The sequence below is a fragment of the Primulina huaijiensis genome, chromosome 14 (assembly GCF_012295235.1).
Source record: "Primulina huaijiensis isolate GDHJ02 chromosome 14, ASM1229523v2, whole genome shotgun sequence".
NCBI lineage: Eukaryota > Viridiplantae > Streptophyta > Magnoliopsida > Lamiales > Gesneriaceae > Primulina > Primulina huaijiensis.
This window is the reverse complement of record NC_133319.1, coordinates 14,060,204-14,071,491: the sequence shown is the minus strand read 5'-3', so window position 1 is coordinate 14,071,491 and position 11,288 is coordinate 14,060,204.

Below are 11,288 nucleotides of genomic sequence, written 5' to 3'. Positions count from 1 at the left end.
TTGCCCTGTTCTTCGCGATCGTCAACGAGAATTCGTGCGTTAAAAACGCAAAGGCATGCCTTAATCTCCTTTTTCTCATCTTTCACACCATATTATGTGTTTGATACATGATTGCATGAAAAACATGATGCAACTTTTATATTTTCGTTTTTATGGCTATACATGCACAAAACTAGTGTTTTCATCTTTTAAAACTCCTCATAATGATGCACAAAGGGGCTGCTATGGTAAGGGTACTTGAAGGGATGCTTTTTCACATGTTTAAGGGTCCCTAGGTGTATGTTTAAAGGCTGAAAAAATAGAGAAGGAATAAAAACGAAAATAGACTCCTTAAGGGAAAGGACTCTTCGACTAAGAGTCTTTGAGGGTCACGGTTGCTAGCTGCGGTTAGGGAGGGTCCACTAGACTTACGTGGGCTGCATAGGAAGGATGGGTAGAGGCTGGACATGGTGGTTAAGGGCTGGAGGTGAAGCTAGCCTAGGTTCGAATCATATTAGGACTAGGACTCTTGTGCAGAAAAATTCAGTAGCTTCCTAGGCATGTTCAAGGGATTTAATGGGCTGGAATTTTGTTGTATATGGTTAGTTAGGTGTTATTAATCTTTGGTCCAAGTTTGGTTAAGTTTCGAGTCCATACGAATCAAAACCAGGGTGTACGTCTAAGTTTAAAAACGAATCGATGAATTTAACGAAAAAACTAGTTTTAGGCTTTATAAAATTATGAAAAATTAGGTTTAAGCTTAAATAATTATTAAAAGTCTAAGTTTTTAATTTGAGAATTTTATATGAAGGTTTGGTTTAATTCGGAATTAAAACACAGTAATACGTCTATTTAAAGATTAATTTAAAAGTCATCGATTTAAGCCAAATAAAAATTGAAAAAATTCATGTAGGCTTAAATAATTATTTGGGACATGTTAGAGTCAATGGAATTAAGAAAAATTCAAAAACGTGAAATTTTACGTCTAGGGGTAAAACGATCTTTTCACACCTAAAAATTAGTAAACGTCAAGGCAGTGTCCTGAATGCTGTTATATATGTTAATATGATTATTCTAAACGTTTATTTTAAATACGTATGATTTAAATGTTTACTTTAAAAGTTTATGATGTTAAAATGTTTATTTTAAAAGGTTTATGGCTTGTTAAGGATTTTTATATGTTAAAATGTTTATGGATTTTGGGTATGTTAAAATATTTATTTTAAAGTGTTTATGGATTTTATATGTAAAAATGTTGGTTTTAAATGTTTATGAATTTTTATATGTTAAATTATGATGTTTAAATGATTATGGATTTTTATGATTTAATATGGAAATTAAAAGACATGTTGCATGCTTGGTTTCGAAAAATCAAAATGATACGTATATGCATGATTTTTATTAAGTGATGATAACATGTTGAAGGACGTGAAGAGATTGTGACTAATACGATGATAAGTTGGAGATATAGTGAGGGTTATGGTCCCAGTGAGAGCCCGACGATCGTATTTCCTTGGATACGGATATGTATATGTATATGATGATATGTTTTAGGATAACGTGAGGGGAAAAGGCCCCAGAGGGAGCCCATTTTCGGGAGAAGGCCCCTAAGGGAGCCCATGCGTGGGAAAAGGCCCCAGAGGGAGCCCGTCTATGGGAGAAGGCCCCCGAGGGAGCCCCGACGATCGTATTTACATATTATGAGGATATGCCAAGGCCCAGTTGACTGATGAGAGTGTTGCTGGTGTCCCTGCCGCCCAGTACTGTGGTTACATGTAGATGGATCCATCGCCCAACACGTATATGAACACGAAAGTCACAATCAATGATCTTAATTCAACAAAACACGTATATGAACATGAATATGAATATGTATATGTTGATGATGATATGGATATGTTTATGATAATATGAAAAGGTTTATGATTCTACATGTTTATGAAAATGTTTATGTTTAAATTTTATGCATCATTATGAAAATGTTTTTATTTAAAGTTTATGCATTTTCATGAAAATGATATTTTAAGTATAAGTATTTTTCATTGTTGTATGTGATCTGTATACGTATTATGTTGTTATCAAGATTATGGTGTGTTGAATCTTTAGACTCACTAGGTGTGATTCATGCAGGTGATTATGATAATATGTTAATGGAGGTCTTGATGGTTGACTTTACTGGACTGAAGGTGTACATAACCCGAGGACCGACGCTAGTTTTCCGCACTAGTTATGATTTATGATTTTAAGTAATGTTAAAGATATTTTAACTGACTTTTATTTATGTTATGAGAGATTTTTGAGAGGAGATTTTTGAGAGGTTATAATATGAGCTATACTTTTCAAATAATGTTTTTAAGTTTGGTAAACGTTTGACGATTTAAACTATTTTCCTTTGGATTTTTAAATATTAGGTGGTTGTTTGTTTTAAAATGTTGCAAGGTATTTTTAAAGTAATTATATATATGTATAATTTTAATTATGGAGATTAAGGAGGAAAAAAAAAATTTCTAGCACGATTTAAGAAAACGAGTAGCAGACGTTTCATTGTTTTAAAGATCCATTGTTGAAGCATTTTATGTATTCTTAAAATACCAAAATATGTCATACTAATTGTTTGATAAAATGCTTCAACCAAAATATTTTTATTCATTTAACTTGCATATATTTTAAATGATTTACAAAATGTTTAATCAGTTTCTACGAAAGATTATTTTGAGTGTCTTCCGCTTGGTTTGAAAACCAAACTCAATTTAATTCATCGGTGTTCAATATTTTAAGAACCGAACTATTGTAGCTCAACGATTTTCTCTCAAACAGATCCTATCACATCCTCTTGTTTTTTATCAATACATGGCACCTAGGCTCTACTTTCTATGTGTTGGGGTGTTGTTCCACGGTCATCTTGCATTTGGATCATGTTGAGTTACTCTCCAACTTGATTTCCATGCGTTCCGAACCCTTCAAGCCTTGGCGTTATGCTTGTAAGAATTTCTTGGTGGCTCACCATGATTCCACGAAGACCTTCTTTTAAATTCTTGCTTTTTCCTCTCGTAATTGGTCCTTCCGGCAACTCTAACGGATCTCACGCCTTCTTAGGAGCTTGAATCATACAGTGATGCATACTACTTTCAAGGAGCTCATGACTACAGGCATGCAACATAAGGCCTCAGTCCATGAGCGTGGTGTACATATGATTCAGCTTATTAAGACAGTAGTGGGCCCGGAATCGATGATTCCCAATGAGTTCTATGATGACATCATCTTGTTATCACACATTCCTCGTTTGACGGTATCTTCATTTGGAACGAAAAAGATGCCTCAAAATAGGGGAAATAATCGTTCTGCTCGTTTGAAGAATAAAAACCGCAATAAGAAGCGTGATCCGAGGACTACTTAAAAGGCCCAGAAAGCTCCATAATTCAGAACATGTTTGTTTTACTACAAGAAATCTTGATAAGAAAGTATTTGGGTCAAAATTTTTTTGAAAATGATAAGTGAATGTCCAAACTATTTCAACAACAAACAGAAGAAAACAAGATATTCTAAATCACACACACTTATGAAATGTTATGCTAAGACATATTTCTCAGAGAATGATGCACAAGCTAGTGAAAGAAGGCATGTTTGACTTGTAATACATAACTCTCTTAATACAAGTGATTATTGTCTGAAAGGAAAGATGACCAAATCTATTTTCATAGGGAAAGTAGAACGTGCACTTGATCTATTAGATTTAATCCATACATATGAGTGCAGTCCACTGAGTGTTAGCACAAGACATGAGCATTCTTACTTCATTACCTTTACGGATAACTTCTTAATGTATGGGTTTTGGTATTTTATGAAATACAAGTTCGAAGCATTTGAAATGTTCAATGAATTCAGAGTTGCATTAGAGAAAAATTTAGGAAAGATTATTAAAACAGTTCGATTTGATCGAGATAGAGAATACTTAAGTACTGAATTTCAAGACTACCATAAGAAGATGAGATTCTCTCACAGTGGACCACACCTGTCACACCCAGTTGAATGTGTGTCGGAACGTCGTAATCGGGTATTGATGGAAATGGTTTGATCTATGATGAGATTCACTGAATTACCGCCATATTTTTAGGGATTTTCATTTGAGATCATGGCAATCTTGTTGAACCAAGTCCATACTAATGCAGTGGATAAAACATCATATGAAATATGGATGAAAAAATCTCACAAATATTCTTTTTTAAAAATATGACGATGTCCTGCTTATGTGGAGTAGGCAGTGAGAGACAAATTTGATAGTAAAGTCAATTTGTATTAGTTTGTAGGTTATCCAAATAATTATGTTGGGCATTATTTCTATGATCCCAATGAAACAAAGTTGTATGGTTCATGAAATGTCACCTTCTTGGAGAAGAAGTTTCTATTTAATAGAAAAATTGGGATGATAGAATCCGAGAAGATATGAGAAACACCCACTCCTGAAATAGTAGAACTCACACCCCAACAGCTAGTTGAAGAGACAAGCTCAAAGAAGATCCGAAAGGGTCTCAATGTCAACTAAGAGGATGATTCTGGTTTTTTAAGAAGGACAAGATGAGCCAATTCCTGGATGTGATCCAAGAACAAAAAAGTATTATCAGATGTCGATTCATCTAAATGGCTTGAAGCCATGTAGTCTGAGATGGACTTCATATATTCAAACCAAGTATGGTCCTTAGTAGATCCACATGAGTGAATTTTTCCTATAGGATGCAAATTGATTTACAAAAAGAAACTTGTGGCGAATTGGAAGGTAATGATCTTCAAAACATGATTGATAGCAAAAAAAATACACTCAAAAGCAAGGTATTGAATATGAGGGAACCATTTCTCCATTCGTGATGTTCAAGTCCATTAGGATACTGCATTGCAGCATGATATGATTATGAAATATGACCGATGAATGTAAAGAAATCATTCATTAATAGTTACATTAAGGAAGAGGTTTATATATCTCAACCTAAAATATTCACATCAGTAGAAAGCGAACATACAATATGCAAACTTTAGAGATCCATTTATGGACTCAAACAAGCATCAAGGAGTTGGAACCTTATATTTGGCAACACTATAAAAGAGTTTGACTTTGTTAAAAATCCTAATGAATCTTTTGTATACAAGAAGGTTAGCGGTAACATTCCTAGTATTTTATGTCGATGACAACTACTCATAAGGAATGATGTAGAGATGTTGCAATCAAATAAAATGTGGTTATCTAGTAAATTCTCTATGAATGATATGGGCAAAGCATCGTATGTATTAGGAATACAGATCTATAAGGATACGTCAAAGAGGATGTTAGGACTCACCCAATCCAATTATATTGATACCATACTAAGGAGATTCTATATGGAGGAGTTTAAGAGAGTATATCTCCAAATGTGTCATGGTGTGATTCTATTAAAGTCTATCTACCCTAAGACTGACGAAAAGATAGAAACCATTAGCCGCATCCCATAAGCGTATGCCATTGGCAGCATTAGGTATGGAATGATATTTAGTCGACCTGATATTGCCTTTGCACTGAGTGTTGCAATAAGATATCAGTCAAATCTCAGTCCATTTCATTGAAAAGTCGTGAAAGTTCTTCTTAAGTACTTAAGAAGAACTAAGAATTTGTTAATGGTTAAATTGGAAGGCTATACTGATTCTAGCTTCTAATCAGATGTTGATGATTTGGAATCGACCTCTGGTTTTGTATTCAAGTTTAATGATGGTATTGTCTCTTGGAAAAGTTCCAAGTAAGACACCAAAAGGGATTCAACTACTTGGGCTGAATACATAGATGCATCAGCTGCAACAAATGAAGCTATTTGTATGAGAAATTTTGTCGAAGAGTTGGGTATCATTCATAATGGAGTTGATTCGGCCCCATTGTAACGAAAAACCGAAGTTGTTGCTCAAGAAAAGGAGTCGAGGTCTTATCAGCGACCCAAACATATACCGAGGAAGTTCCACATAATCCAGAAGATTGTGGGAATATGAGATATATAAGTAAAGATACTCGTCTCTACAGATAACGTTGTTGATCTATTGAGGAAGCCTCAGTCAACACCATTGTTAGAGGAGTCTCGTGAAGCAATAGGTTTGAGATCTATGGGTAATTGGCTATAGGGCAACTGGAAGATTGTTAGAGTAGGTGTCCATCGAGTTAACTTGTGGCTTGTGCTTTATTGATTATATATAAAAACAATCTTTATTTAATAATAGTTATGGTTTTATCCAATTTTATATTTACTTTATCTGTATAGAAATGCAAACTGCATAGATAAAGCCTTGAATATACAAAAGATACAATGAGGTTTGCCTCTCAACGTAAAATCATGAAACTCATTAGGAAGTTTACTGTATATTTTAAACTGGTTCCTAGTCGATTCAGCCACATAAAATATGGATAAAGGTCACTCAAGCTCGATACTAGTATATATGATGTAAACATCATGTTTCATTAGTAAGGGTATAGAGATGTTCATTCATACATAATGATGATCATTTGATGAGGCTCTGAAAAAGTTTCCATCTGACTGTCCAAGTGGTTATCACTTACTGAATGGAATATTCTGCGGTTATGATTGTACATCATTAGTCCTTTGACCTGGGAAAATATAAACGCTCTACGTACTAGCATGTACTTTGATCCGTTTACCGACTCTATTGAGAGTCATCAAGTGACGAGATTTAGTGTATTTTCAAAATATGTAGGAGCTAATACATTGAAGTTGGTGATTCACTGCTCGCATACAGGTGAAGATATCATATGTGGTCTGATGAGTTAATAGTGCAAAGAGTCTCTAGCCAAAGCAAAAAATATGCTTTAAGAAAATGTGTTTCCTCAATTGCACTTACGATGTCAATATTGTTAATCAAAGATAAATAATATCATTATCGAATTCATTTGAAACTCTCTATATACCAATGATTGCATATTGGATCGGGATATATGAGTTGAAGGGACTGTATTGTACGCTAATAATAACTTAAGGTTCTTGCAGGCACTATCACTAACTCCTACGGGATCATGGGGCGACACTAATAGACTATTTTACCATGATCTGATGGGTGCAATCATACATGAGTTATGATGTTCTTGGTCAAGGGGTTGATGAAAAAAATGTGGCTAATTAGGTAATCCCGAATAAAAACAAATGTTGTTCTGAATCACTTGAAGTTGTGATCTCACGACTAGCTATATCCCTAAACCATTGATGGTCACATAAGTATCAGATTATGTGTTCCCGTTGAGATCGTCAAGTTCAAGGAGTTGAATTTAGCGATTGTAGTTTGATGAAGTTCAAACAGATTGCTGAAAAAGGAGTTTTTAAGTCGATTCTATATATTGAAAATTGTGTGAGTTAGCTTAACTACTAATAAAGTGAAAAGAGTGGAACTGTCTGTTTTAGTGAAAGAGTTCACAAAATTGACAGCTGCCAAAAATGGATCTGTGGAAAAATTGTCCTTCGAAATTTTCATTTTTTATTATATGAACGAGATTTGTACCATCGATACATCGACGCTGTCTAATCGTCTATTAGAGTTATTAGTTCACAATTATTTATTTAGTAAATTTAAAATATAAAAATTAAATAATAAATTATTAGTAGTGACTACTAAATATAATATCTCATTGAATATTTTTGAAGAATTTAGAATTGATTAAAGTAACAGAAGTATAGATCTTGATTCAAGGAGAATCTTGGTTGGATGAAAATACAATGTTTATTAAATACATGTTATCAAAAGTTGATGACACAAAAGTCTAGATAAGTTGATGACACACACATATCTAGATTTTCTCCCTCCCTCTCCACTTTGGGAAAAAATTTCGGCCCCACCCTTCTTGGAAAATTTCAGACGAACTCCTTCCTCTGACGCATCTCTGTCGGATTTTGATATTCTGCCGATCTAATATCGATACAAATTTTGCATGGATTTCTAGCGTAATATACACGAGGAACAAAGCATCTCATCGTGGACCTGATTTAGGAGATTGAAGAAGGTGGTTAATTACAGTAGATCATTCGTAAAGATTTACAAGATAAATCAACTCTGCTAATCCCGGACTCGTTTAGTGTCCAACTTTCTTAAATACAAAGATAAATCAAATCTAAACACCCTTTGAATGATTTAAATAATACGAAACCTACAGAGTTTTGATTGTCAAAAGAAAAATTTTTTAAACATCTTCTGCTCCTTGGGTGCGAGAAAACGGTACTCAAAAAACGACTTCTCACCAAAAGATTCATTTAGCCCAATAAGACTTGTTGCAGATAGCGATTCACCAAGCTCAGTGGAATCAACTACATTGTTCCCAAGTCAGACATCTTTTTTCAGGAATGTTATCTTCTCCCAGCTTAAAGACATTATGAACACAATATGACCAATATGATAATAAATGCACAATATGATGTAACATATATGAACAGATGGGTAATTTATGAAATTTTAATATAAATTTCAGTCTTAATGTCAAAAAGGTCATAATTAAAGAAAAACAGGTAATAAACATGATGGTACAAATCATACGGTAGAAATCTCACATCGGTAGCTTACCTTTCGTCTCGATTTTAGTCCGAAACTAAGATAATTTCTTATAAATATAATTTGAGTTATTTTACAATGGTTAGGATCGGTGGTATGTGCTAGAATATTTAAAAAATCATTTTTATACAAAACTTGTACCGGATAGCTTTGAATAAAGCTTTAAAAATTCATATTAATTAAATACATGTCCAAAAATTACCAAACCTCACGAGATGACCGGAAATAATGTCGAAAATTGATCGGATCTATCTGTAGTGCGGCGGCGTGTGTGGTTGCTCCAGTGACCATGCGCAGCTGCAATTTTCCAGACAGCTGCAATTTTCCAGACCAATGTATTTTTTGACGATCTATAACTTTTATATTTAACACTTTTTGAAATTTGGAACTGATTAGTAGCAGTTTTTGAAAAACAAGAATGATTGTTAAGCTCATTTCAGACGACCAAAAACAGTACTTATGGCGATTGTGGGGATGATCGGCTGACATATGTGTGAACTAAAAAATATTTTGAACAAATTATAGTTCGAAACCAAGGTGAAAATCTTTCAAACAGAAGGACAAAAATTTGATGGAAGTAGCTATCTGAAACACAATTTTTGGAATTTTTCCAGAAACTACTCTTTGTGGATCTTTATTTTCTGGGTAAAATCGATTAACAATTTTGTTACACCGCCTATACACAATGATTTCCGGGTAGAAGAGAATTGTTGTGTAAATTTTTTGGAGTTTTTGGATATGGTTTGCTAATATCTCCTATTTTTTCTTTTTTCTGCATTTTCCCTACTTTAATTCACGTATCTTTTTTCTCTAAAGTCAAGAATTTCAGAGGATTTTTTGTTGGAGATTTAATAAAATAAATCTATAAATCATGTGATTAAATCCATATATCACAACACGCCAAGAATTCATGTCGAATTATCAGAAAATATGAATAACAGTAAACACGTACCAGAATCCATTGATAGATCGAGCGTCAGAGTTATGGATCTTCCAAGACAACAGAGAATCGACCACCTTATTCTTGCCTTTGATGGGAGAAGGAGAGAGATCTAGAATACGTGTACCGTATGTATTTTGCGTTATATTCTCTGTGCCTTGGGGACCATAACCTTATATAAACTTAGCAGTCTTCAACCCATCATAGAAGACCTAATTGGGCTGGGTTTCTACACATAAGGTGGACCATACCAATTTATTTAATAATTTGAAAACCCATAATTAATTAGATCACTTTATTGGGTCCTTTATTAGATAGCTTGTCCATGTACAATTAATTAAATTATGTGAGCCCACAAAATAATTCCAACAATCTCCCACTTGGGCCACATAAGTTATCCGGATATTGTACATGAAAAAAAAAACTGGATTGAGCTCTTGCTATCTAAACCAAAATATTCCTTAACAATCTGGTCTATCAATTATACTAATATTGAACCAAAGCAGTCATCGCTACATTTAAAATCACTAGACCCATCAATGATCACAATACTAACATAATCAATAACATAGATCAAGTATGGATGTGTAGCATGGAAATACATAAATGTGATCCAAGAATAAAACCTGTATTTCCAACTGGTCCTCTAATAACTCAAAGAGTCCAATAACAAACTTTCAACCAAATGCTAAACCGCAATGAAAGTCATCACTTTATTTCAGAGTAATTCAAATAAACCTTAGTCTGTACAGAAACTTAAATCATGTCAAATGAGTCAACGCTTAAACCGAATACAAACTCCCACTGTACAGGCATATTAACTATATGGACAACACCAATGTGTGTCACATGCCCAAAAAATCTTGGGTGGCCAACCCATGACAAACGCATCCGCAATATAGAGTTTGCAATAACATGCTCAATTGACACACAACCACTCTGAATTATTTCCTTCCAACTAGAAACTTTATGTCAATATCTTTTGACTTTGACAAGTTTCAGTTGTTCTTTAAATATAATATAGCAGCTTTATTATCACAATTGATCTTCAATGGTTTCTTAAACCAATGATCATTACCGGTGATAAAATTCCGCAACTTTATTCGGAGTCCAAATATCCAACTATTTCCAAATGTCAGATTTCCGATGTGTGAGCATAAAATCTTTAGTTCACTTCATGTACCGCATAACTCGATTAATGATCCAGTGTCGGGTTTCTTAATTATCTGCCCAACATTCCAATGATGTACACAATATCCAAACAGTGTTCTCTATAAATCCAAATGAGATTACCACTTGAAAAATTTATATCACCACATATGTGGACATAAACATCAATATATTCTTCTCAATGTTGACTTTCCAATTTACTCACTCCCACTAAAGTCAACATACGAAATTAATTTGCATTTAATTTCAAAATTTCATGCATGCATAATGTCATTGTCATTTAAAATATTGATGTTCAATTTATCAAGCTTATCAATCAAGGAACTCATACCAAACATATTTGAATTTCGAAAAATTGAAAATACCACATGGATAAAGTAAAAACTCGATTTGTCCAAACATGAAACTAAAATCAAATTTCGTCTTTAAAAAAAAATGTGCAAAAAGTAATTTTCAAATTCAAATACCAAAAAAAAACTCAGTTCCTAAATAAAGCTTTTTAAAAAAAACACCAACAATCTTATTGTCATTTTCCATATGATGTATCTTTCACCATCAGTTGACAACTGGCTCCTTAGGCAACCCTTTCTTTTCACGCCAATTGACATATTTGGGACAATCCTTCTTCACATGCCCATCA